The 27,740-nt window shown below is 47.6% G+C and overlaps 2 protein-coding genes across 5 annotated transcripts in view; one reads left to right on the forward strand and one right to left on the reverse strand.

Moving 5' to 3' along the window:
- The window catches only part of Angptl2 (angiopoietin like 2), a 31,730-nt gene extending 25,067 nt beyond the window's left edge, over positions 1 to 6,663 (reverse strand). The window contains exon 1 of the mRNA XM_090330656.1: positions 6,226 to 6,663. The gene's annotated coding sequence lies outside the window, so the exon portion shown is untranslated. The remainder of the gene's footprint in view (positions 1 to 6,225) is intronic.
- Ralgps1 (Ral GEF with PH domain and SH3 binding motif 1) overlaps positions 1 to 27,740 on the forward strand; it is a 232,512-nt gene that overhangs the window by 148,406 nt on the left and 56,366 nt on the right. The window lies entirely within an intron of this gene.

The raw sequence follows: 27,740 nt of genomic DNA on the forward strand, positions 1-27,740 counted from the left end.
ATGTGCCTCCATCCTGCCTTCCATCACCCATCCAGTGAGTCATTGTATGTGTCTACAACACTGTGGTTGATGGGAATTCAGGGATGAACCAGAAAAGAGCAGTCAGGTTTAGAAACCCTTCAGTTTCACCTGGAGGAGTGATAAGAGGTGGGTCCTGCCTGATGCCCTGGGCCCTCTTGCTCCTGCCACGGGTGAGCCGCTAGCTCCAGGGAAGGCTAAATGTGTGGAGGTGGCTTGTGGTCACACTATGAGATCATAGGGCGGGCAGAGTGGATGTGGTTAGGCATGGGGTGCCTGCCTTCGCCAGGGTGTGAGGATACTGCTATTAGTTTTCCATACTGCTTTATTTAGGAACCATTTTAAGATTCCCCCGAAGTCCACATACTGAGCCCCATGAGCCAAGAGCCCTGGCCAGCAGAGCAGAAGCGGGAAAGTCTGCAGAAGCCATTGAGAGTCTGAATTCAGAGTTGCCTGCTCCATTTCCAGCAGAGTCTGGTGATCTCTGGAGCCCTGGACCTGTGGAGTTTCAGCTGGGGAGAAGTGAGATGGTATTGCCTGAGGTGGGAAACCTGGGCCTGGCTAAGGAGCTGGAAGCAGGGCTATCTCAGCTGTCTGAATTAGCTTGTCCCTTTAGCACTTAGACAAGCATCAAGCATTTTTTTTTTTTTGGTGGGTCATGAGGCTTGAACTCTGGGCCTGGGCGCTGTCGTCCCTGGGCTCTTCAGCTCAAGGCCACCACCCTACCCCTGGAGCCACAGCCCCACCTCACATTTTCTAGTGGTTAATTAGAGATAAGAGTCTCCTGTTCTTTAGTCCCCAGGTTGACTTTGAATCGTGATCCTCAGATCTCAGCCTCCTGAGTAGCTAGGATTACAGGCGTGAGCTACCGTGCCCTGGGAGACAAGCATTTTTGCCTGCTTCACAGACGGGGACAGTTCTGTGAACAGTAGTTGCAGTTGTCACCATTTCACAGATGAGCACACAGAGGAAAAGGTCACAGACCCAGAGCCACAGCGCTGCCACTTGGTGGGACTGGGCTTGGAGCTGGCTTGTTACTCATGTAGTCCTCAGAGGCTCCTTGCCTTTGGTTATTCCCACCCCACGGTCCACTGCATGCACTTCAGGCTGCCTTTGCAAAACTCATATGAGATGGAGTCCCTGGCCTTCTTACAAACAGCCTCAGAGCACTGAGCTCTGTGCCTTGAGTACCTACCCCCACTGTCCAGACTGCCATATGTCTGTCTGCCTTTCTAAGGTGATCCCACAGGTCCAGCTGTGTTCACAGTGATGTCCCTCCTCTCCTCCAGCTTGTGAGAGCATCTGTGGCTTCTCCCCTCATTACCCAGGGCTGCCCAGCCTGCATGGTGAGCTTCTTTTTTTTTTTTTTTTTTTTTTGCCAGTCCTGGGCTTGAGCTCAGGGCCTGAGCACTGTCCTTGGACTTTCTCAAGGCTAGAGCTCTACCACTTGAGCCTCAGCACCACTTCCGGCTTTTTTCTATGTATGTGGTGCCAAGAAATCGAACCCGGGTCTTCATGCATGCTAGGCAAGCACTTTAACCTCTAGGCCAAACTCCCGGCCCCAGTGGTAAGCTTCTTAAAAGCAGGGTGAGAGTTATTCCCTGCTGAATACCCAGAATCCAGCAGGGTACCTGGGCTACTAAATAGGTAGTCAAGGATTTCATTATTTCATATATGTTCCTGGTCAGCCTCTGTGCAGGAAGCTGGAGATAGAGTAAGAAAAGTGGGAGGGGGGCAGGAGGGAAGGTCCCTGCCTTCAAGGGGCCCACAGTAAAGACATTCTTAATATGATGATAAAATCCAGACAGGGGACTAGGGGTGGGAGGTGAGGTTGAGGGGAAGGGGAAGTGCCCAGATGACACTGTGCTAGAGCAGTGACAAAGGGAACAGCATGTTCCCTGGGGTATTCAGGGTAGCTGGCTTGAGGGCCTGAGTCAGAGCCTTGTGCTGGGGAGACCCTCATCTCACAGCTCTCTCCACTCAGCTGGGACATTTTGAATATTCAGCACGGACAAAGTCCGACATAGCCTTTGGGACGGGAGTGGAATGAGACCACCTTGGGGAGAATTTGGAGGCATTTGTGCAGCCAGGCAAGTCCTAGGGGCATCTCTTGGAACAGAGTTCATTCTGGTGGTCACTGCCTGCCTGTCTGAGGCTGAGGCTCTGGAGCTGCTGGCCCCAAGACAGGCTGATTTCACCAGGAATGGACCTGGCACAATGGCATTATTGTCAGAGGCCTGGCTCCCCACTTACCATTTTAACATTCCTGTGATCAGAATATGTCTCACAGTTGATGTGTGTATGGAACAGGACAGTGTAATGTCTTAACCACTTCCCCTAAAGCTGTTATTAATTCAGTCCAGAGAGGACTATTTTTTGTTTGTTTTGTTTTGTTTTTGCCAGTCCTGGGGCTTGAACTCGGGGACTGAACACTGTCCTTGGGATTTCTCAAGGCTAGTGCCCTATCACTAGAGCCACAGCACCACCAGCTTTTTTCTATGTATGTGGTACTGAGGAATCGAACCCAGGTCTTCATGCATGCTAAGCAAGCACTCTACCACTAGGCCAAACTCCCAGCTCAGGACTATGGTTTTGTCCTAGAAACAGCCCCCAAAGGAGGCTTCTGACATGACCCATCTAGCTCCACAAACTCCAGGCTGCTTGGGTCTTCTCTTCGGGATGGTTTCTATAAATTCCCATACAAGATCCACTTCTCAGTGTATCAAGTCTGTGATGAGGTTTGGGTGACAGGATGACAGCAGGCTGGGCACAAGTCCAGGTTGGAATCCTTGCTTGCTTGCTTGCTTTTTTTTTTTTTAACCCCCCCTCAGTACTAGGGTGTGAACCCAGGACTTCGCATATGCTAGGAAAGTGCTGTACCACCTGAGCTATGTCCCCAGTCACTAGCTTGCTTTTTGGCCCACTGGTTAAAAAGATCATGGGGAGAGGTGCTGTACCCCCAAACTTCCATTTCCACTTCTGTAAAATGGGGATAACATTGCTTATCTTGGGGACCCTGTCAGTTCCTGGAGCCTCCACTTTGTGACTCACACCTGTGTATTTGTGCGCTTATTTACTTTTGGCCTACAGGCTCTAGATCATAGCCCCACCCCCATTGTCTACTGTCAGTTGAGAACATTCCAGATTAAGTGGGCTGTGATTCAGTAAGGCCAGAGGCTGAATGTACCTGCCCTAGGTGGGGCTGCTGCCTGTTGTGTTTACTCTATTGTAGCTACCAGTTGCCATCTCCCCCTGGTGGCTTGGGACTTGCTCAGGGGAGGTGGTGGAGCTCCAGTCATAAAGAAGTCTCCTCAGGGTTGTAGAGAAGAATAAGTGCTGTCTCAGTCACACATATGAATGTTTACTACCCATCCTCCATGTGCTGGTACCAGGATTCCCAAGTTGTGGGGGACAATGGCGCAACACACCCACGCACATGGATGTTTAAAGTCAGCCAAGGCTCCTCTCGAAGAGCCATCTCTCGGGGCTGGGAGTTTGGCCTAGTGGTAGAGTTCCATTCCTTGGTACCACATACATAGAAAAAGCCGGAAATGGCACTGTGGCTCAAGTGGTAGAGCTCTAGCCTTGAGAAAGTCCAAGGACAGTGCTCAGGCCCTGAGCTCAAGCCCCAGGACTGACACAAGAAAAGAGCCTCCTCTCTCACTGAGAGGAGGCCCAGTTTCATGGAGAGTAACATGGAACCTGGCAACATGGATCTCAGATGGGCTGGGCCACCTTCTACAGAGAGAAAAGGTGGACTTGGCTCCTGGAGACATGGGTCAGATTCTCCGTAACAGCATCGGAATAAGAGAAGCTGAAGTGCTTTGCACTAGGCAGTAGAATGAGATGGGAGAAGGCTTTGGAGCCAGGCAGTCCTGTGTAAGGATCCCACACAATCACTCTACCGAGGTCTCAAACACGTTAACTTCTCTGAGGCTAACTTGAGGTTTACAGATCGGGTTTCCCATCTGTAAAATGGGATGCTAAAACTGAAACTATTTCCTAGGGTTGTGGAAAAAATGAGGTGAGAGAGGTGTGCGTCTCACAGACTCAGTGAATACTTTATAAACCAACGTGGGATCCTTGTCTGCCCTGGAGCCTGCAGCAGTGCTATGCAGTATTTTTTCCTGAGCCATGCACGCACTCTACACAACTTATCTGTTGGCTCCAAGACTGCCTTTTTGAGTAATTAATTAGCCACTTGTTTTTTCCAGTCTCACACAGTTAGTGATTCTCTGTTTGGTGGAAGCTACATGGAGATCACTGTGAACTCTCAAGCTGGGCTGTGGCAAGAAACCTGCCGCCTTAGTAAGCCCACAGATTATGCTAGAGAAGCGTATTTCACAAAGCCTCCGAGCTCAGGAGCCCATTGGGACTGCTGGAGCTGTAAAACAGTTGCTGCTTTCCTGGGCTGAGCTGCATGAGTGCTGTGTGGTGCAGGACCTGTCATCATGGCCAGCTTGGGAGAAGCCATTCCTTGTCTACCCCTCAGCAACTCCAGGACTGAATCCTGTAAGATGTAGGTGGCGCCGTCATTTTCCCAGAGCCTGCACACAGGTAGCGCCCAGGGCTTGGGGTTCATGTGGATGTTCTCTGCCTGGGAGGTTAGTATCTGAGGCTTTAGTCCAAGTGCATGTATTTCTTTAGTATGGACTTTATTCTGCAGGTGGCCCCAAACCTCAGACATAAAACCACCCCACCCCAGTGTGGTCAGTGGTAGTAGCCACAGCACTGGCTATGCCTGATGAAGTTTTCTGGAAATCTTAACATGCTGTGTCTAGAACACAAAGAGTTTGGGTCCTTGCTGTCCCCTCTGTATGGTTCTGATTGTTGGTGCTTACTGGTGGCAAGTAGTTCTGAATGTTCTCCACACACTAGGCACTATGATAATGCCTAGAAAGCAGTAGAGTGTGGCTCAGAGTTGCCTTGCAGCCACACCAGAAGGCTCAAGTCCTTGCGTTGGCATCAATTGGTCATGTGGTTTGAGCATGGCTCTTCCTCGGTTTCCTCATCTATGAGACCAGGATGGTAAGCTTCATCTACATTGCAAAGCAGTTGTGAGGATCCTGAGTTGACAAGGGCCTAATATGGGTGTTAACTGTGTTCCATTTCACAGATCAGAAAACTGAGGCTTAGAAAGGCTAAGCATTCTGCCAGGGCCACTTGGCTAGTACATAGAGGCCAGAACTTGAAGCCAGCTCATGAGTACTGCTTTGCCTGCTCTTGAAAAACTCCAAGTGTGAGAGCATTTGGTGGCTCCCAAAGAGGCATTCTCAGCTTTCCTGGGAGCCCTGGCGAAAGGAGATACTTTTTTGAGTAGCCGAACTGATCTCTGGGAGCTCTCATAATCCCACAGCAGAAGCAATAGCTGACCCATGACACATATCACAGGGAGAAGGGAAGGAAATGTTATCTAATGCTGAGTGCTTTCAAGGGACTCGGTATACGGTGCCTGCGCCATCCCTGGGGCTGCCTGGGGGAATTTATCTTTTCTATTTCTTGACTACATCCCTTGGGTGGGAGACCTGGGGATGGGGTATCCGCTGCTAGGAGGGGTCAGGCATCCTTGTGTACACAGAGAAAGTCAGGGCAGCCCTTTACCCTAGTCCCAGTCCAAGAAACTTGTGGGTGACATGTCCCATCCTACGCATGATGCTTGGCGCCTTTCCTGGCCAGCTGGAGGGAGATAAGCAGGGCTGGCCAGCCGGCCCCAGGGAACTTTGTGACCAAGGGCGCCTGGCTGTCCCAGGCTGCAGTTGCTTCTGCTTCTGCCTTGGCATACCTCTAGCCTGGGTGCATAGTGGCCTAGAGCCTGAAGACTCTTGGCCAAGTGCTTGGATACCCTGCAGGCACTCAGCCTGCTGCCCCTTCAGCACACACCTACATACAGGCACATCCCAACTGCCACCCTGTGCCCCGGAGATGCCTATCTTCACCCAGTGGCTCTTTGTCCTAAGGAGGGACACGGATGTTGAAGCCCTCGGTGTCACAACCTGTGACTCAAACACCACCCCGCCACAGTCCTGCCCTGCCAGATGTCTTGTTTGGCGCCAAGTGAAAATAGGGAGTGTTTGTTCCCCACAGGGTCCAGCACCACACAGCCCCACCTGGAAGGGACAGGGGTCTTGAAAGCTCCACTTGTCGGGCCAGTTGTGCCCTCCGCCCCTTGCCCCTTGCTGCTGCAGAGCACAGAAACTGGCCTCTTACCTCTTCCCTCCTACTTGGCTCCCGGGGCAGCTCCTCACATGCTTCACCGTCCCTGATCGTCAGCGGGGCAGCCCAGCCATGGCCTCCACAGGGGTCTCAAGTCGCAGGCCGGACTGGCCTCTCCTTCGCAGCCCTGCCTCACTGGCCCGCCCTGCAGCCGGCTCTGGGGCTGCTCACCCTTGCTTTCCCTCACAGCGCGGTCAGCAGCTGCCTCAGTGTCATGCTCAGCAGGTCCTAGCTCAGGCCACCCCACTCAGGGGTTGGGGTCCATCCTCAGGCCGACTGCAGCACCTCAGTTGAACTCCCAACTCCTTTGTGGAGCCCTTACATGCCGCCAGAGGAAACTGTGAGCACAGCCTGACCCTGGTTGGCTGCAGGCACTTCTCTCCACCCACCAGTGCAAGAGGATCCCCCAGGCCCAGAAAGGCTCTGGGCCTCCCCTCAGCCCCAGACAGGGGCGGGCTGCCTGGTGATGTCACACTAGCTCCGGCCCCAGCTGGCCCAGCCCTCCCTCCCGTCAGCCTGCTTTGGCAGGCTCCAGGCCCCCCTCCTTCCTTGGCACGGGCAGCCTGGCCAGCTCTGCTTCTGGCCCGCCTGCTCCCCAAAGCCCAGCAGCTCCCGGGGCGCCCTGTGGAGACAGAGCACTTCCCCTTTGACTCAGGTAATGGGTTTAGATCTGCCGCAGCTGTACACTGAGCTTGGCTACATCCTGGAACTCTAGCCCTCCCCTGCCTGTCTCTCCCCAGCCCCTTTACACTGTTCTGGGGTGCCCTGGTCTTAGGACAGCAGCCTACCCTTGACTTCTCCTTTTCAGCCCCCTTCTCAGAGGCCTCTTTCTACTTTTCCATCCCCAAGGGAGCGTGCCCAGGGCTGGAGGTTAGCCAAAGGCAGTGGCTCAGAATCAGGACAGTAGAACTCTCAGGCAGAGTAGAATCTTACTCCTATCACCTCCAGCTCCCATCCCTGCAGCAGTAAAAACAAACAACAAAAAAAACCAGTTCCTTCTACCAGTGGTCTATCATCAGGCTTCCTGAGGTCACCCAGAAAAGGGTTTGCACAAGGTGAAGGGTCTGTGGGTTAGGTAGCTGTAGTCTTGTATTCTGAGCCTTGGTGCATAACCTTGATAGCCTCGGGATTCTCACTACCTGTGACCTGTAGGGCTCTCCTGGGAACAAATGCCAGGTCCCCAGAGTGCAGTCACCTTACCGGAGCTCCGAGCATACAGAGGACCAGAGCAGGGAAGAAGTGCCCCCAACCCCCTGTCCGTTTAGCCAGAGAAGGGAGGGGCCAGGGCTGCTGCTGGAGTCCCCTGTCTGGATGAGAAGGAAGGAGGAGGGTGAGCCCCAAGGCATCCAGGACATGACTTACCACCTGCTTGGACAACAGCATGGGAAATACTGGTGATGACACTTCTTTCCTTCTTAAAACATATTAGAAATGATGGTGGCGTCTGGGGGAAAAATTGGAGGAAGTTTCAGAAGCACTCTCTCCATCCAAGTCACCATGAGCTTCATTGGCAGACAGTTAGGCAGACAGGGCCCACTCTGAGTTCCCCCTGCTCTATCAAGGCTGCCACTTCTCTCTGCAGAGAACAGACTTGTTTCTTGCCTATTTCTTCCCAGACTGCTCAGGCACTCATTTTTCCATTCTTCAGTTCCTCCTTTTCTTAGGTGTCCTTACAGACACCACATCAGCTAGAGAAGAAGATTGGATAGGCAATACTGGTAGAGGTGTGTGTGTGTGTGTGTGTGCGCGCGCGCGTGTGTGTGCGCGCTCACGTACACCAGTCGCTAGTATGCCAGCACTGGGGCTTGAACTCGGGGCCTGCGTGCTGTCCCTGAGCTTTTGTGTTTGAGGCTAGTGCTGTAATACTTTGAGCCACAGCACCATTTTCCAGCCTCCTGAATAGCTAGAATTACAGGCATGAGCCTAGCTAGTACTAGTAGTGTTTGAACTCAGACTTGTGCTTGCTCAGCAGGTGCTTTACTATTTGAGCTGTGCTCCCAGCTTTGGTTTTACATCTTTCTCACCATGATTTTTTTTTCTGTTGAAAGTGTTGAGATATTCTATTGAGGAAAAAAAATATATATGGCAGGGGTTGAGAGTACATGTATTAATTGTAGAAGGTATACACCAGCGTAGCAACTTTGCTGTATCTTGCTGCCTCAGTCCTTCCAGCATTTAAAGCTTTACATATCCCCAACTGACCTCCTAGTTCCACATTGTTTGTGTCTCTCCATTGTCTTCAGGACAATAGTATTTCCAGTGTCAAAGTATCATCCTGTTTCTATGTACACAGTGGGTCTCTCCTGCTCTTCAGTTTTTTTATTTTTAGTTTATTTTTTATCAGTTTGATCATGATGTAATCAAGTATAATTTTCTTTGTATGTATTGTACATGAGGATCACCAAACTTCTTGAACAAATGGGTTGGGGAAAAGTTTTGGCCATTATTCTCCAAAATGTTTTTTACTTTCCATTCTCCTCTCCCTTCCCCAACTACACACTTGCTGTTGTCCTACAGATCACCAGCATTTTCTTTACTGACTTAATTTGTGTCTTTAATTTGTTTGATTTAGATAATTACATTACCTGTCCCCAGATTTGAGAATCATTTCTTCTCCAGTATCTAATCTCCTGCTAATTCTTTACATCAAAATATTTTCATCAAATAACTGTAATTTTGTTGTTATTGTTGTTGCAGCATTTCCATTTTTCCCGCAGCAGTACTGGGAATTAAACCCAGAGCCTTGTGTATTTTAAGCAAGCAAGCACTCTACCACTGAGCCAGATCCCCAGTCCCTGGTTTCCGTGAAACAGTGTAACTTAATCTGACAACTCACTATGTAACCTAAAGTAGCCTTGAATACTCAATCTCTCTGCCTCAAGCCTCTCAGGAGCTGCGATTAAAGACATCTTACATAGATTATTTTTATAGTTCCCATGTCTTTTCTGGGATTCTTCATCCATTCATTTATTTTATTCTTCATCTCCTGAAAAATCTTGTATATATTTATAATAGTCATTTAAAAATCCTTCTCTACTAATTCCAGCATTTGGTTAGGGAGTCAATCTGGCTTTAATGACTTTTTCTCTCTTGATCATGGGTCCCAATTTACAGCTTCTTCACATATCTATTACTTTTTATTACAACTGGACATTGTGGGTGACACATCAAAGAGACTATATATATCCTTTATTGACTTCCTCTAAAGAATGCTGTGTTTTGTTCTGTCGGGCAGTTAAGTTACTTAGCCTTGTGGAAGGTCAGTTTTTAGACTCTGTTTAGGTAGTTTTATTTCAATTTTCCCATAGGTGTACCGATTAGTACAGAGCTAACTTCTAGGGCATGGCCTCAGTCAAAAGCTTTAAGGACTTGCTAAACTGCCTTAACCTGGTGGAACTTGAACTCCAAGCTCCATCTCCAGGCAATTGCTAGGATCTTCCTCCTTGATACTGCTTTCTGTTGAGGACCTTGAAGTCTCCTTCCACACGTATACAATTTGGAGATTAGCTAAGGATTGGAGAGGAATTTGTTGAGTAATTTTGGAACCTCTGTTCTTATAGCTCTGTTGTCTTTCTGCCATGTTCCCTGGCCGCTTTCTGTTTGGATCTCTGCTTTTGTGCATCTCCACACAACACACACTTGAAGTGCCCTTTCTAAGTGCATAGTCTGGGAGATAACAGCCCCAAGAAGTCATAGGTTGATGCACACCCAGCTGTGCTCTAGCAGATGAAAGTGTTTTCCTGTCCCCACACACCTTGGCAGAACTTCAGGCTCAGCGTTTTCCAGGTACCAGTTCATTTTCTCTTTTTGTTCTAGTTTTAGATCTTGAATGGCCCCAAAGGCCTGTGTGCTAAAGGCTCAGTCCCCAGCCTACAGGGCTGTTGGAACCTTTAGGAGGTGGAGACTAGTAGCAGGAAGTTACATTTTGCTGCAAGCAGGTTAGTTTGGGGCAAGCTGTTGGGAAGGATCTTGGGGCCCTGGCTCCTCTTCCTCTTCTCTCCTTGGTGTATGGATACTGTAAAGTGAATAGGCCTCCTTCACTTACACACTCCTGCCACAATGTGCTGCCTCACCACAGGCCCAAAACACGAATCCAGATACCCACAGATTGAAACCTCTGAAGTTGTGAGCCAACTTAAACCTTTTCTCTTTGTAAACTGACCATCTTAGGTATTCTGTTACCGTAAAGAGAAAGCTGTTTAACACATCTCTCAAAACCTCAAGAGAAAAGTGCTATGATTCCATTCTACTACCAAGAAAAGTGAGGTTTGGCTAAGTGAAGTCCTAGCACAGGGCACACAACTAAGAAGCAGGGGGACTGGGATGAAAACCTTCATCAAAACTAGGTGAGGGAGGCGCAGTGGCGAACTGCTTACCTAGCTAGTGCAGCACCCTGAGTTCAATCCCCAGGACCAAAAAGATGAAAAAATAAAAAAATAAAAAAACTAGACAAGACATAGTTGTCCTGATAGCCCATTTCATTTCTTCAACTCTGTCATACGGCATAAGGAAGAGACACATCTTATAACATGATATATTTTACAGTTGAGGACTTGTCAGATTCAAGAAGGGTGGCAGTTTTTGTCATCAAGACTGGTAAGATTGGCCCAGGGTTGAAGGACAAAAAGGCAAAGCCCTTCCTTTCCTGGTCAGCTGGTCTTTGAAAGACAGAAGGTCGTGTTAGAGCATCAGGAAGTCTGTAGAGCTGCCAAGGCCTCCACCAAGTCAGATGTGATAAACCAGCTGCCAATAGGTTTGAGAGCAAGCCAACAGGTCGCTTCTGTCCTGGCTACACATGACAGATTCTGTGACAAGCTGCCCTGTGTCAGGCAGGGGAGCTGCGAGCTCTGGGGCTCTTGTGAGGAGGGGTGAGTGAGGCACTCCAGGAGACTTGTGTCTTCTGGAAGATTTCAAGGCAGTGCTACTGTCCAGTGGCACAGAGGTGATCAGTCACCACAGAAAGCCCTTTGAGGGCCCTGTGCCTCTTACACACTTGCCAGTCAAACCCACAAACAGGGTGCACACTTCAGTTTCAGAGCACATCTGTGACCCATTCCATTCAGTGATGTTGCATGTTTGTTATTTAGTCCACAAATATTAAGCCTTGTCGTATTACCAGAGTTAGGGCTCCAGGATCATTTACCCCAAGACTTTCAGGTGATCTGTCTTTATTTTTTCTCAGAACAGTAGTTTAAGGAATGTTCATTTAGACTCCACACATCTCTTTTCTACTGCAGGCGAGCTGGGCCCAGTGAGAGCAGGGGCCCTATTTGTAGTTTGCCAAACATCATCACCAAACTTTTTCAAAGCTATTTTTCAAAGCTATTTATCATTCCCATTCAATATAAAGTAATTGCTAGAACCTGGTCGGAGCTAGGTAAGATTTTTGTCTCAAACAAGAGACCTCCCCCTCCCCTCTACCCCCATCCCCCCACCCCCCAGATACCTGCTGAAATCTTTAAGAGCAGCTAAGATGTGGCAGCTGTTGTTTACCTTCCTAGGGGCTCAGTGAGGCAGCTTCTGGCATCAGCCTGATAAAGCAAGTGTCCCAGGAATGAGCGGGCAGAGGTGCTGAGGCCAGAGCTCTCCTACTGTGTGTCTGGGTGAGGATGAGGCTGTCCCAGGGACCCAGCATAGGCTCTGTGAGGAGTGAGAACATGGTACAGGGGCCTCACCTCAGCCAGCCTCCAGCCTACCCCACTGACCTTTATCATCCCCAATGGGCAGGCCAGATATAGGGTAGCTCTGAGCCCTGGAGGTCCGGAGAGCAGGGATGGGCTTCCCTTCTCTGCTGATGTTCATCATGTGTTGCCCACACCTACCATTTGGCACCTGTGCCCAGAGGTTGATCTGTATGGATTGACTTAATGGGCTTCCTTGGCCTTCTGGCTTTGGGGCTGGCCAGTAGCAGATGCCAGGGTGAGGGTGAGGGTCAGGGATGAAAAGGGTGGGAAGAAAGAGAAGGCAGGTATATTGACAGCTACCTCTCTGCTGGACTGTCTTGGTGTTGGTGCTGTGGCAAGTTGGCCAGACCTGGCTTTGAGTTTCAGCCACGACTTCTAGGACTTCTGAACCCCTATTAGGTCTCAGTTTCCTTATTTGAAACTGGACATGTTACTATCACTGTCCAAGGATAGAGGGAAAAATTAAGTGAGCCTGTGAGCATAAATACCTAATGCAATATAGGACATAGTGGGTGCTCAATAAATGCTAATTGTCCTCCTGTAAGTTTTTTTGGTTGGTCATAGAGTTTGAACTCTGTGCCTGGGCCCTGTCCCTGAGCTCCTCAGCTCAAGGCTGCCACCCTGCCCCTTAAGCCACAGTGTCGCTTCCAGTTTTCTAGTGGTTAATTGGAGGTAAGAGTCTGAAGAACTTTAGTGCCCGGGCTGACTTAGAACTGGGACCCTCAGATCTCAGCCTCCCGAGTAGCTAGGATTACAGGCGTGAGCCACCATGTCTGGCTTCCTCCTGTAAGTTTGAAGCTCATTTCCTTGGGTCTTCTGAAGGGCATCAGCTATTTTGTATGTCTACAGAGAGCTTTCTCCCGCCCCCCCTCCTGTTATTTTTTCTTTTTCTTTGCCAGTCCTGGGGCTTGAACTCAGAGTCTGAGCACTGTCCTTGGACTTTCTCAAGTCTAGAGCTCTACCACTTAAGCCATAGCATCATTTCTGGCTTTTTCTGTGTATGTGGTACTGAGGAATCAAACCTGGGTCTTCATGCATGTTAGGCAGGCACTCATACCACTAGCCAAACTCCAGGCCCCAGCTTTCTCTTCTTCAGTTTACATGTCTGCCACCTTCCCAGGACCACTATGCTTGAGTTTCATTACTAGAAGTCATTTCACCAAAGGAAGACTGATCTAGGCCTGCCTTTGCCTGCAGCCCCTACAGGGAGTCTGCTTAACCAAAGAAAGGAATCTTTTAAACATGATAGAAAGCAAGCTGTGGGAAGACAGTGCATGTATAGAACCCAAAATAGCTCTTAACATTTACTTAGTGCTAGTACTCCACACAGCAACCTGGTATTGAATAGACTGGCTTTACTCTGGGTAGGGAGCCATAAACTCGAGCAGCTGTGTTTGTCATTGTTTTTCTGGCTCTCCCAATCTCCTATTCCTCTCCTTGCCTTGTTTCTTACCAGCCGAGTTTCCAGCAGTCTTTACAAATGACACTACCCTAGGCTAGAGGGCTTCCCTGAGACTCAGTGCTAGAACACAGGCTTGTCAGTTTGAAGCATTCCCTTTAGCTTTAAGTGTTTTGGATCTCTGCTCTTACCCAACAGCTGCCATCTGCTATACTCCCACCTGTCTGGCCTAGTAGGAGGCTCCCCCGCCCCCCATGGATTAGCTCAAGTCCTCAAAAACAGGACCTTCCTGGAGAAGATCTTCCTACCCTCCTCCACTAGACCTGGTAAGACAACTTAGAGAAGTGCTGGCCACACTTCCAGATCCAAAGCCAAGTTCCAGATCCAGGCTATGGGGATCGGAAGTCTTGACAGACCTCCCAGCAGTGTGAAGTAGAGCCACTTAGGGATGCTCCTGGCCTTGTTTCCTCATCTGTAGAATAATACTGTGTATGCCCAAGTTATTGCCAGGGCTGACACATAGTAGGTACACAATTGATTTGGGGTACCTTGTGCCATAGTTCAGCCTGTCTCATCATTTAAGGACTGAGTCTGTAGGTCTGGGACGGGGCCCAGGAATATGCATTTTGTTCTAACAAGTTCACTTGAGGACACAGCCATACCCTGCTATTGAAGACTGTTTCCTGTGTGCAAACATTGGTGCTGGACCAAGTAGGAAAAGTGTGGTTTGGATTCTTCCAGCTGTTTCCTGGGAGCTGGCTGTCTCCCATTTTTCCCTTCCTCATGTCGCTGATCCTGGGAAAAGACAGTGTTTAAGCCATGTGTTGTTGTCTAGACTGGGAACCAAGGTTCACACAGCTAATTTCATCAACATGTTACTGATTTCCATTTGCCTTCCTGGTACAGAACAGGGAAGAAGAGGCACTGGAAAAGATTTATTATCTTTCAGGAACTATCTGTAAATTTTCCTTCAAAACAAGTGCTGCTCTGACAAAGCACCTGTTGAGGATGGGTGTGCTCCTCCCTTCTAGTATGGTGGCCTCCTCCTTCCCCAGAAGCACGACACCTGCAAGTGCTCAGTACGTAAAGGGCCTGGTAGCGGTGGTGGTGGGTCTGAGAGTCAGAGGGACCTGGATTTGAACCCTTGGCCTGCTTTTTCCAGCTGAAAGATCTGAGTCTGTGTCTTCATTTCCTCTTTTCTAAATCAGGGATCAAATAATTCCTGCATTTCACAAGACTGGCATGACTAAACTGGCATAGCTAACATGATCCAGAGTTATCCAAAGGGCCTTCACTATAGGCAACACTTTCTCTTTCTTCATTGTAATCATCATCCTCATCCAGCCAGGCAGGACCGAGTGCTCTGTCCCTCACAAGCTGTGTCCTTATCCAGGTCCCTTCTCTTTGCTCCAGTGTCCTCTTTTGCAAAGCAGGATTTCAGCAGCTCCAGCCTGACAGGCTGTACGACCACTGGGACCACAGAAGCACCTGCTGTGCACATCAGGAAGGAGTTCATGGGGGAGTAGCAGCTTGCCGAAAGAGAGGAAGAGATCCAGTGCACCCCAGAAAAGCTGCCCTCTCCCACTCCCACCAGCCCCATTCAGTCTGGTGGAGGCAAAACCAGGGGGAAAGTGGCTTTTGCCACTCTAGTCCCCTTCTCCCGCAGCCCTCGGAAGAGCAGCTCTGACTTGAGCGGTGGTTGACACCCTCAGCTAGTTCCCAGTACCCTCACCAGCTCAGGTGCATGCGAAGGTGGTGTCCTCCTCCACAGAGCTGCTTTTGCTACCTGTCAGGCTATACTCCCACCCACAGGGCCCTCTCTTTTCCTCTGCCAGGCTCCCTCAGAGAAATCCCAGCCTTATCCTGCCCTCTCTGAGTGTTAAGGAACTTTTATCACCCCAAAATCTACCCAGAGGGATCCTCTCCACCAGGCTCTAACAAGGAGCCCAGACATCCCTGGTTTCTATGTGTACTGAGCGTTTAGTAAACAGAATGCTTGAGCTGTGAGCATGCCTTGCTGGAAGGGGCAAATCCCAGCCGACGCCCCAGACGCACGGCCTATTTTGGGCCTGGTCTCTCTCCTGTGGAGGTCTGTGGTCAGAGTGCTCATCTGGGGGCTCCCCAGCACCCACTGTGGAGCCCAGAGGAACAACATGGCCGGTTTCACGTTCCTTTCCTGTCTGAATGTTGGTCCAGCCTTGGCCTCCTGCCCCCGCCCCCAGACTGTGTGTCTCAGGCCTAGGATCCGCTTAGTCAGGGCTCTTGTCCTACACCCCCTGTGAATGCTGTGATTCAGCACACACACTGAGGAGCTTCACTTAAGAAAGAAAGTATTCAGGTTGCCATCCAGCTTCATGTTGCTGCGCTAGACTCCCAGAGAGGGCAGGCAGCCGGCTCCTCCACCGGCCACCCCGCAGGGATGGAGGCTGCCCACCCCCCACACATAGCCATCTCGCTTGTCTTTGTCTTTTTTGTTTTTTCAAAACCCTGGGTGTCTTCGTTGCTATACTTAAAGTACTTAAATCTGTATTCAGAATACCTTAGCAATAATAAGTAGCAGATTAAGACGATATTCATTCTGTAAAATATGTGTTTTATGTATTGGGCCTGTGCTAGGCTGCTAGGCAGAGCTGGGAGCAGCCTGGAGAACGCTGAGCCACTCACCTTCCTCCTACCCCACCTGAGACTTCCCTGCTGTCCCTCTGGGTTTGAAATACCTGAAAGTTACAGACATGCTGTGCAGGTGGGAGATGAGGAGTCGCGTCATTCCTTGGCGTGGGTGTGAAGACAGGATTCCAATCTCCATGCCATAGAAAACAGCGTGGAGAAACATCAAGTATCCTGTCAGCGTTGCTGATCAGGACCTCCTTGATCCTAGAAAGTTTTTGGCTTTCCTGCTGTGTCGTTACTATATATACCCTCCTCTCTGCAAAACAGCCGCTGGTAATAAGTAAAAATAAATATCTTACTCCTTTATCATTGACAAACTCATAGCTAACCAGAGATTCCGAAGAGCTGAGAACAACCATGCAATGTTTACTAGACCAAAGCTAGCATGTAGTCACCTGCCCGGCTCCCTCCTCACCAACATTTGTTGCTTTCTTTATAGCTGGCCTTCTGACTCGGGTATGGTGACTTCTCAATGTAGTTCTTATGGCTAAGACTGTTGAGCAGTTCTTTGAGAACTATCTGTTGAGTATGTTGGCCTGATTATGAATTAGGGTGTTCTGTTGCTGTTTAATTACTTAAGCTCTTTATAGATTCTGGATATTCATCTTTGGTCTAATGAATATCTGGGAAGGGTTTGTTTCCCTTTTCTGTTGTTTGTTCATTTCTGTTCATTCTTGTAATTGTTTCCTTTGATGTGCAGAACCTTTTTTTTTGGTCCATCATGGGGCTTGAACTCTGAGTCTGGACGCTGTCCCTGAGCTCTTCAGCTCAAGGCTAGCACTCTACCCCTTGAGCCACAGCACCACTTCTGGTTTTCTGGTAGTTAATTGGAGATAAGAGTCTCATGGACTTTCATGCCCTGGCTGGCTTTGAACCGTGATTCTCAGATCTCTGCCTCCTGAGTAGCTAGGATTACAGGCGTAAGCCACCGGTGCCCAGCTTTGCAGAAGCTTTTTCATGCAATACAATCATTTGTCAGTTCTTGCTCTTATTTCCTGAGCCACTAGAGGCTTATTCAGAAAGGTCTTGCCTATACTTATATGTCTTCAAGTATTTTCCATATATATCCTGTGGAAATTTCTAAACTTACATTAAGATCATTTTGAACTAATTTTGAACAGGATGAAAGATAGGGATTTAGTTTCAGTTTCCTACATGTAAATGTCTAGTTTTCCCAACACTTCTTTTTTCCTATGCATATGGTATAAGGAATTGAACCCCAGTCTTTGTGCATGCTTGCAAGCACTCTACCACTAGACCAAACTTGCGGCCCATCCAACACTATTTTTTTTTGAGATTATCTTTTCTCCAACATAAGTTTTTAACACCTTGTTGAAAATTAGGTAGCAGAAGCTTCATAGTTTTGTTTTTGCCTCTTTTATTCTACTCTATTGATCTTTAGATTTGTTTTTGTGAAAGTACCATGCTGTTTTTGTTACTATGGCTCTACAATAATAGTTTGAAGTCAGGTTTGTGATACCACTGTCATTACATTGCTCTTTTTAACCTAGGATTGCTTTGGTGCTCAAATGAAATATTAGATTGATTTTTTTTTCAATTTCAGTGGAGAATGATATTGAAGTTTTGGGTGTTTTTTTTTTCCTTTGCCAGTCATAAGGCTAGAACTCAAGACCTGGGTGCTAACCCAGAGCTTCTTTTTGCTTAAGGCTAGTGCTCTAATGCTTGAGCCACAGTTCCATTTCTGGCTTTTTCTGAGTAGTTTATTGGAGACAAGAGTCTCAGAGACTTTCCTGCCAGAGCTGGCTTTAAACTGTGATTCTCAGATCTCAGCCTCCTGAGTAGCTAGGATTACAAGCATAAGCCACTGGTACCTGGCTGGCATTGGAGTTTTGATAGGGATTGCATTGAACATATAGTTTACTTTCAGCAGTCTAAACATTTTTACAATATTCTTTCTTACAACCCATGAGTATAATGTCTTCTACAGTTTCTTTCTTCAGTGTTTTGTAATTTTCATTGTAAAAGTCTTTTGATTCTTTTGTTTAAAATCTCTAGGATTTTTTAGGCTACAGTTTTTTCCTAATTTTTTTTCTCAGACTGCTCATTGTTGGTTTATCGACAAAGTTACTGATTTTTGCGTGTTATTTCATATCCTTCTACATTTCTAAAAGACTTGAAGAGTTTTCTGGTGGAGTCATAGAGCTTTTATAAATATTGAATCACATCATCTTCAAATAGGGATCATTGGAGTTTTTCCATTCCTATTTATAACCCTTTTCTTTTTCTTGCCTTATTGTTCTGTCTAGAAATTCAAGCTCTACATTTAATAAAAGTGGAGGAGTGAGTACCCTTGTCTCATTCCCAACTTTAGAAAAAAATAGTTTCCATTTTCCCCTATTCAATAGAATGTTGATATATCTCTATTATTATCTTTAAGTATATTTCTTCCGTTCCTAGTTCCTTCAGAGCTCCTAACATAAAGAAATATTTTCAGTCTTTTTCTTAACATATTGAGATAATCATGTTTTTTGTCCTTTATTCTGATTATGTGCTATATTATGTTTATCAATTTACATATATTGTGTATTTGAATAGCCCCATTGGGCAGGGACAGTTAGGCTCTGAGAGTGTTTCTGTCACAGTGTGCAGAGGCTCATTCAGTAATCCTGGTCCTCTGCACATCTGGAAAGTTCAGGTGTCTAGACCAGGAGTTTCATGTCCCCAACCTGGGATCACATTGTGTGACCAAGGTCACTACTGGCTTGTCAAGGCTTGGATGCACTGAGAATACAAACAGGAAATGCCTTATTCTCTCCAATACCCACTCCCATATTGTGCTATGTTGACTTCCCTTTCCAACCTGGGAAACAGGTCCCTAAATGAAATATGGGCCACCTTCTGTAACCTTGAAGTCATCTTCCATTTTTAGAACAGTCTCAGTTAGAAACTTCAAGATTTAGGGCCTGCTCCTGTTTATTTGAAAAAGCAGACTCAAATTCGATCCGAGGTTCATTTCTGTTCTCTCTTCTTTCCTCTACTACCTGCAATCTATTTATGGCTCAGGAGTTAGGAAGAGGGAAGGGGAGAATGCTCTGCATTCAACAAGTCTCCCTCTCTTGTCTTTTTGGACTTCCTCAGACTCTGACAGGTGCTGGTTGGGTGGGGGTGGGGGTGCCTGACAGAGGTGGGAGGGTCCTGGTTACATCCTGCTGGGCTTACAATCTCCACACAGGTGAGGATCTGGGTCTCCCAGGGTTGCGTTTGGTTTTGACCTGGCTCTCAGTAGCTGAAGGGAAGGAAGCCTGGTCTTTCTCTCCACCAGGATTACATGTCTTTGACTCCTTCTCTGGGCTGAGGGTCCCCTAGCTCCTGCAGCTTCTACATTCTTTCATTTTGTAACTTCTGAATTGGTTTCTAAAGTCCACCTCTTCCCAACTGGGAAGCCCAAGTCCTTTCAAGTCAACACCTGAGCTTCAAGCTGTCTACATAGTTAATCATAGGGAGGCTGGGGTTGGGAAAATTACAGAGGCTAACTCTGGCAGAAAACTCTTTCTCAATCAACAGCTGGGTGCAGTGGTCCACATGTGTCACCCTCGTTATATGGAAGGGGAGATCAGGAGAATTGCAGTTCTAGGCCAACTCAAGCAAAAAAATTTTCAAGACTCCATCTTGATGGAAGAAGCTGAGCAGGCTGGTACACATTTGTGTATGACAGGAGGTAAACAAGAGGACTGCAGTCCAGGTACACACCTGGGCAGGAAGTGAGACACTATTACAAAAATAATCAGCATAAAATCAAAACAGCTCTGAGATACCATCTCACCACGGTTATATTGGGCAACATTGTGAATTCAAACAGTGACAGGGATGTGGGGGAAAAGGAACCCTATTAACACCGTTGGTGGGATTGTAAACTAATACAATTACTTTGGACAACAGTGTACATTTGGAGGGTGCTGTGGTTAATGGCATTGTGCTCCCTGGTAAGGACTGAATTCCGTCACCTGAGGATCACTACAGAAACAGGGCACTGAACTTGTAGCTTAATAGAGTGCTTGGCCTCTGGAAGTTTTTCCTGGTTCTATCTCTAGAGTCAAAATGCTACTGAACCTGAAGGCTGCAACTTCTACTATTTCCTGAGCCATGGTTGCATTGTCAGTGAAGGCAGAGCTGAGACAAAGGCCAGAACTAAATCCTACTCAGCCTGGCCAGTACTTATGAGCACCATCAGCCATCAAATCACCAGGAGAATGAGGAGTTCGCCCTGGTTGCCAGGAGTACAGGAGACAGAGGGTGAACGGGCACTGATAACCCCAGGACACAATGCCCGGACCACCTGGGCTGGAGCTCAGCCAGGAATGGGCAGCAAGTGAGCTCCCAGAATGCTCTTACTCTGTAGATGAAGTTCTGGAAACAACAAGACCTTCATGCCACCTATCAGCCCCTCAGAACTAGTGTCACTTGACATCCAATCACCAAAGAAGAATGCCCTGACAGGCTTTTACAGGCTGTGACCTTGAATGTCCTGTATTTCAGCATCCATGTGTGTGAAGTCCTTGCTTTAGAGGGCTGTGTGAGTACTCACAGAGCCCAAGTCAAGCTGGAAGCTCATGTAATGAAATTGTTCTCCTCTTGCATTTACTATTGCTGTGCAATGTCACTGTTTCTGGAGGGTAGACAGGGAGCCCTTTTGTTGGGTGCAAGTTCAAACTCAAAGTAAACCTGAAGTTTTTGCACTCGGTTTGCGATCCCACAGATCCTTCTATCTCTCCTTATCATTTGCTGTGGGGCTTGGGCCCTGCGTCTCAGCACTGTGTCCTTACAAGGAATGGAAGAGGATCCTTCTTTAGAGCAGAGCCAGACCTTAGGGCCAGCAGTGTGTTGTCTGGGCTCGCCCTGCCTCAGAGCAATGCTTGGCCAGGGGTGGGTCATGCTGTCCTCTGCTGACATGAGACAAACCTGGCAAGGAAGAGTTGACAAGCCATCCCATGTTCCTGTCCCCAGGAGGCTGCTGGCACAGCCTATGTTTGGAAGAAATTGCCAAGCTATCATTCCCAGGCTCCCTTACAACTGAGGCCTTGAGGAGTTCTCAGTGCCAGGGCCAAAGCTGACTCTCTCATGTCAGGGCCCCCTTCCCAGGCTCCTTCTTCTCAGGAAAGGACCCTTACGTAGCCACTACACAGATACCCCAGAGTCTAACCTGCTACATGTGTGATTTTGTTGCTGCAAACATATAAGCAAATAAGACTAATAAAAGAAACTGTCACGTGGTGGGTGTCAGATAGCTAGTAGCATTGTCCCAGTGCTCAGGGAATCTGCCCTAGGCCACATGTGACTCATGGATAGGCTAAGGGTAGATGAGTGTCAGGAGAGCAAAGGTAAAGGAGAAGAAAACAGGGCTTTCCTCCACTGGGACCTGGGTGAGTGGAGGCCTAGCCTATGGTATCAGGTAAGGCCCAAGTCACCACCCTCAGGTATGTGCCACCACCATAGAGCAGCTACTGGAGGAGTCAGTAGGGTACCACAGTAGGCATCTTCATGATTTCCTGTAACTTTTTTTTTTCTGTGGGTCATGGGGATTGAAGTCAGCCTGGTCACTGTCCCTGAGCTCATCACCACCCTACCCTTAAGCCAAGCCCTACTTCCCATTTTCTAGAGGTTAATTGAAGATAAGTATCGCAGGTCCTTTTGTGCCCTGGCTGGCTTTGAACCTTGATCCTCAGATCTCAGTCTCCTGAGTAGCTAAAATTACAGGTATGAACCACCGGGCGATTTCTAGTAACTTTATAGTCTAGTTTATCTATAAATCTATTTTGTTCATGTCAGATTTCAAGAGGTAGAAAGCTATTCATTTTCCTAAAGCATGTTAAAATAGATAGAAATCTCCATCTCTGTCTATCTGCAGCCCTCATGAAATGTGCTCATAGCTCAGAACCAGAGATCCTTCCAGTGTGTGGATGGCTTATTCCTCCTGGTCCTTGGCACACAGTGAGCTCTGAGTAGGGGCCAGCTCTGTATGTTGTTGTCGTCATCGTCATCACAGCAGTGAGTCCATAGGAAGGGGGAAGGCTTTCTTGCCAGCTCTTCCTCACTTCTCAAGGATACCAGTTCCATTCCTTTCCTGCTCTTGCTTCCTCTGGGAGAGTTGACTGCAGGGCATCTGGAAAGCAGTGATTGGATCAGTCTCTGACTGATGGGCTCAGGTGTTAGGGCTGCAGCAGTGAATTTCTTGGCCCCAGAGCCATTTGGATACTTGTGTAAAGTGATAGCTGATTACATGTGGTCAAGAGGATCCTGGAAAGGACATCAGCTAGCCTGACAGTCCCTGTTCCCTTCCTTGGGCCTAAGCAGAAAGCCTGAGGCATTCAACATTTAAAACAGTCATAGTGCTTCCTTAGGTTCAGACCCCTAACTGCCATTGAACAGCAAATGCCTGAGGCCTACCGCCAACAGAACATCCCGCCAGGTCTGTTGTGGCCTGCCTGTGTAGGTGTGTGTATGTGTATGAACAATACAACTAACTCCTGACATGGGTTATTTCTCAATGATGAGATTACAGGTAGTTGTTCTCATCTTTTTTTTTTCCTCTCTGTTTCATGAGAGAGAAAAAAAATCTTTTAGCCCCTAAAAACTGTCACAGAAACATTAAAGCTACTCAGACAAGCATTTGACCACAGAGAAATCCCTGAGGAGTGGCATAGTGGTGGCATAGTGGTGCGAGAGATGGGCCAGGCTGCATTGTCCCCAAGGCAGGCCCTGAAGAGGAAGGAGAGTGGATACCCACAGACAGGGGCAGAGCAAGAGCCCAGGCTGTTCATCTGGGAAGCAGGCACAGTGGAAGTGGTGGTGGAGTAAGAGTTGAGGTAGAGGTGGAGATGGAAACCAAGGCAGCTATAGAGAAAATCAACCCCCAAAAGGAATGAGAGGATAGAGAGGCTGAAGCAGGCAGACCCACTAAGGGGAGTGTATGGTTCTATGGCAGGTGTTTCCTCCAGTCCCCTGGGTAGCCTGTACTACAGCAAATATACACAGGATAGGCCTTGCTGGCTGCACCTATGAAGAAGTGGAGCCTGGGCTTGAAGGTACTTATAATTTTGGGGTTCAGATGATCAACTTGCAGTAAGTCTATAGACTCCCAAAGGCAAGAGGAGGAATGAAACAAACCCAGGTTTGAGACTTTTGTGCCAAACTGAAAATTTGAACTTACTTAACCTTCAAAATGTTTTAAAAGTGTTAAAGATCACTCTGCCTACAGCCACACGACACTGCCGCTCCCCCTCTCCCTCGCCAGCTCACCTCCCTTGCAGACACCACAGTTAGGGTTTCCAGCTCCAGAGTCCTGTACCAGCCAGCCGCCTGCCCATTGCCAGAGAACCCTGTGTGATCTCAGGCCAGCACCCCCAGATGGAGGGATTCATGGGCAAGCAAAACTTCAAAAAGAAACTTGAGAGACTCCTGCCAGCCTGCCTATGAGTTTTTTTGTTTGTTTGTTTTTGTTTTTGTCAAGTAAAGAAAGAAGAAATTATCAGCACCATTCTCTGGAGGAAGGAACATTTTGACACCAACAATATAAACAGACCATAGTCTCGAAATAAAGAATATTTTCTCCCAGTAAGAATTGGCAGCCAGGCAGTGGTGGCTCATGCCTGTAATCCTCACTACTCAGGAGTTCAAAGCCAGCCTGGGGACAAAAAGTCCCTGAGAAGGCTGAGATCTGAGGATCACTGTTCAAGGCCAGCCCAAGCATTAAAGAATGTGAGACTCTTATCTCCAATTCATCACTAGAAAATGGAAAGTGGGGCTGTGGTTCCAGGGGTAAGGCGGTACTTTGAGCTGAATTGCTCAGGGACAGTGCCCAGGCCCAGAGTTCAAGTCCCATGACTGACCAGCATACCGAACCCCCCCCCCAAAAAAAAAAAGTCCCTGAGACTCTTATCTCTGATTAATTTCCAGAAAACTGGGAATGGTACTGTGGCTCAAGTGGGAGAGTGCTAGCATTGAGCTGAGGAGCTCAGGGACAACACTCAGACCCACAGTTCAATCCCCACAACTGTCTTAAAAAAGAAAGAAAAAAGAATTGGCAGGGGCCAGCAGCCTAGCCTAGTGGTAGAGTGCTTGCCTAGCATGCATGAAAACTTCGGTTCAACTCCCCAGTACCACATACACAGAAAAAGCCAGAAGTGGCACTGGTTCAAGTGGTAGAGTGCTAGGCTTGAGAAAGCAGGACAGTGCCCAGGCCCTGAGTTCAGGCCTCTGGATTGGGGGAAAAAATGGGGCAGCAAAATGCTGGCAGTCATAGGGACTGAACTCAGGGCCTGAGCACTGTTCTTGGGCTTTCTCAAGGCTAGAACTCTACCACTTGAGCCACAGCACCATTTCCAGCTTTTTCTATGTATGTGATACCAAGGAATTGAACCTTGGTCTTCATGCAAGCTAAGCAAGCACTTTTATCAGTAGGTCAGATTCCCGGCCCTTGCTGCCCCATTTTTAAAAGCATTTCAAAAAATATTCTTGGGACCAGGAGTTTGGCCTAGTGGTGAGAGTGCTTGCCTAGCATGCATGAAGACCCAGGTTCAATTCCTTGGTACCACACACATAAAAAAAAGCCGGAAGTGGTGCTGTGACTCAAGTGGTGGGGCTCTAGCCTTGAGAAAGTCAAGGATAGTGCTCAGGCCCTGAGTTCAAGGCCCAGGATTGGAAAAAAAAAAGCCAGTCTCTAGGACTGGCAAAAAAAAAAAAAATCATTTTTGAAAGGTTTTAAATGTAGGAAAAGGAAGGCAGCATAGAGTTTTGTTGTGTTTACCTTATGCATGATGAATGATTGATCTGAACTTCTCAGTTAGGGTGTATATCTCACAGCCTACTCCAGTTCTTGGTGGTTGTCATAGCTGCTGGTGAAAATCCAGCCTTTTCCAAGTCTGTGAATGGAAATGGCATCAGCACTCTAAATGTCAGTGCTTGGTTTGGGACAGCTAGGGAGTGTGCAGCGGCCACAGGCTTTCCCTCCCACATCTCTCCAGTGCTGGCCAGGCAGCATCGGGGCTGGAAAGCTTCTGACCAGCCACAGCAGATGCCCAGCCCTCCTTGCCAGGAACATACATCCCTTCAGAAAAGGGGTTGGGGTTTGCCACCCCATCCCCAGTGTGCAGATGTCTGGGAAATACTGGTCTCACACTCTGATCACAGGAGCAGAAGTGTCTCAAGTGTCCAGAAGACAGCCATCCTTCTGCAGCCTCCAGGAGCCACAAGCAGCCAAGTCAGAAACCAAGAGGGGCACATAGTACCTTAGTATTTGGGAAAGATGCCACTGCCACTGCTCTTTGAACTTTTTGACCCTTGAAGTTTATTTACATTAGGGGAGTGTGTGTGTGTGTGTTGCTTTTATGATGAAAAACTTAAATCTGGAAGCAAATACCAGATGTAGAAGGAAGTTATGTCTTAATTAAAGATTAATTCAGTTTTTTTAAATGCTCAAACAACTGTATAACAGTACTATAAAAATTTTAAAGGCACTTAAAGGTACTTCATGTTCCCATATTTTTGCCATGTGCTTAATTTTTCTTAGCCATTTCCCCATTTATTTGTCTGGCATCAGAATATTTCCAAATATTTCACTAGCTCACCTCACTATCAGCCATGTATGAGCTCTTTCCTGTTGCACTGAAGCCATGCTAACTTTCTCTGTTGGGCTTCTTTCAATTGGATGATGTAATGAATTTTTGGTGGTGGGTTGCATTTCTTAATTTACATTCTCTGTCTGCTCCATTTCTCTGCTCAGAGATCCTGGACTTTTTCTCCCTAGCCCCATACGATGATTTGATTGATGTCTGTCTACCTCAAAGCACAGAACCCTAGTGAATGAGTGATTGTTGAGCTGTACATTCTTCTTGTTTGGGTGGAAACTACCACAACAGTTTTAAGAGAAGACAGTTGAAAGATGTTTAAACTATAAATAGATTTCATGACAACTCTTATTTAGACAAGGTAGTTTCAATAATGAATGCAGACGCTGCCTCTGAGAGTATGTTTATGTCTCATTTGAATTCTAGAAGACATCAGAGTTAAGGTTAGCACATGATATGTAATTTAAGCTAGAAATGAAAGATCCTCCACCAAAGTCTCTTCAATGTACCCAATAATTATCAAGATAGAGCTCTGTAAGCAGGAGCAGGATTCCCACAGGAGAAAGTCTGCAGGATGTTTGAAGATGAGCCCTTTCCTTGCTTTGCCCTATCTTCCTGGCCACCTGAAGAGCCAGACTCATGAGCAGTGGTGGTTGGAAGCCATGGTAGATAGGTAAGTTGGCAGCCTGAGACTAATGTAGGCCTTCTTCAGTTCCCTGCTCAGAAGTCATTCTACTGAGGCCATAGCCCTAGACCTATATGCTCATTCCTTCTGTGTCTATCTCCTCCTCTGCATCCTGTTCCTGTGACTATATGGGCTGAAAGCTTATCCTTCTAGTCCTCTGTCAGGTAGCCATGACTCACTGTCATCTCAGCTTCCAGGCTAACCCAGCAGGAGAGAATCAGCCAGCATAGAAATACAAGAAAGCTGGGTACCAAGGGTCATACCTGTATGACCTTTGATTCTCCTGATTTCAGATGGCACTGTAGACAGCCTCTCTTACTTTGATAGCTAAGTGTTCTATTAATGTGTTTAGCACATCAAATCCATGATTTCACTCAAAGTATCTAAGTAAGGAATAATAGGTTTGCCTAGCAATTCAGTTCTAGATATATTACCCAGAAGTATAAAAAATAGATATTCAAACAAAAATTTCCATACAGTGTTCATAGTGGCATTATGTATAATGGCCAAATGTTCAGCTGAGAGATAGATAAAAAATGTTATATGCCTACAGTGGAGTACTGTTCAATCATAAGGAGGAACAAAGCCCTGGTCCATGCTGCAGCATGGGAGAACTTCAAAAGCATGCTAAATGAAAGAAGCCAGAGTCATTAGGTCACCAGGGGTTGATGGCTTATACCTGTAATCCTAACTGTGTAGGAGGCTGAAATTTGAGGATTGTGGTTCAAAGCCACCAAGGGAGAAGTCCATGAGACTCTGATAAACTACTCAGAAAAAGCCAGAAATGGTGCTGTGGCTCAAGTGGTAGAGCTCTAACCTTGAGCACAAATTGGCTAAGGGACTGTACCCAAGCCAGGCCCTGAGTTCAAGCCCTAGGACTAGCAAACAACACAAAAATACCCAGAGTTACTACAGCCATAAAGACAGTTAGTAATCTGTGAAACTGTGGGAGGTGGGGGCCGGGGGTGGAAAGCTGGGGAGCAAGGAGAGACATGAGGACAGCTGACTCATGCCTGGCTCTGCATGAAGCACTTTGTCTACATAATCTCCGCAGCCTCCAACAGCCCTTGGAGACAGGTGCTCTAATTGTCTTCATTTTTCAGAGTCAAGAGTCACACTCACCTTCCAGGTCCTGGGAAAACGTGCATCTTTTCACCCAGGAATCCACCAGGGCATCCTACTAGGCTGTCTCACACAGGTGACACCTGTTGCTCAGTTTTTACGCTGTTGCTGGTCTTCCAGAGCAAGATGACCGCAGGGGACCAATCTCTCCAATTTCTGACTCGGTGTGGTGCTGTAGGACGGACCACAGGCCTTTGTGTCCTGGAGCTGCCTCCAGATTCTGCCTTTTTCTTGGAAGGGGGAGCCTTGAAAGGTCTGGGCTCTCTGTGACTGCTAAAATAGATTTTTTTTTTTGCCAGTCCTGGGTCTTGAACTCAGAGCCTGAGCACCATCCTTGGACTTTCCTCAAGGCTAGCACTCTACCA

Source organism: Megascapheus bottae, chromosome 3 (assembly GCF_031878675.1).
Source record: "Megascapheus bottae isolate mThoBot1 chromosome 3, mThoBot2.hap1, whole genome shotgun sequence".
Taxonomy (NCBI): Eukaryota; Metazoa; Chordata; class Mammalia; order Rodentia; family Geomyidae; genus Megascapheus; species Megascapheus bottae.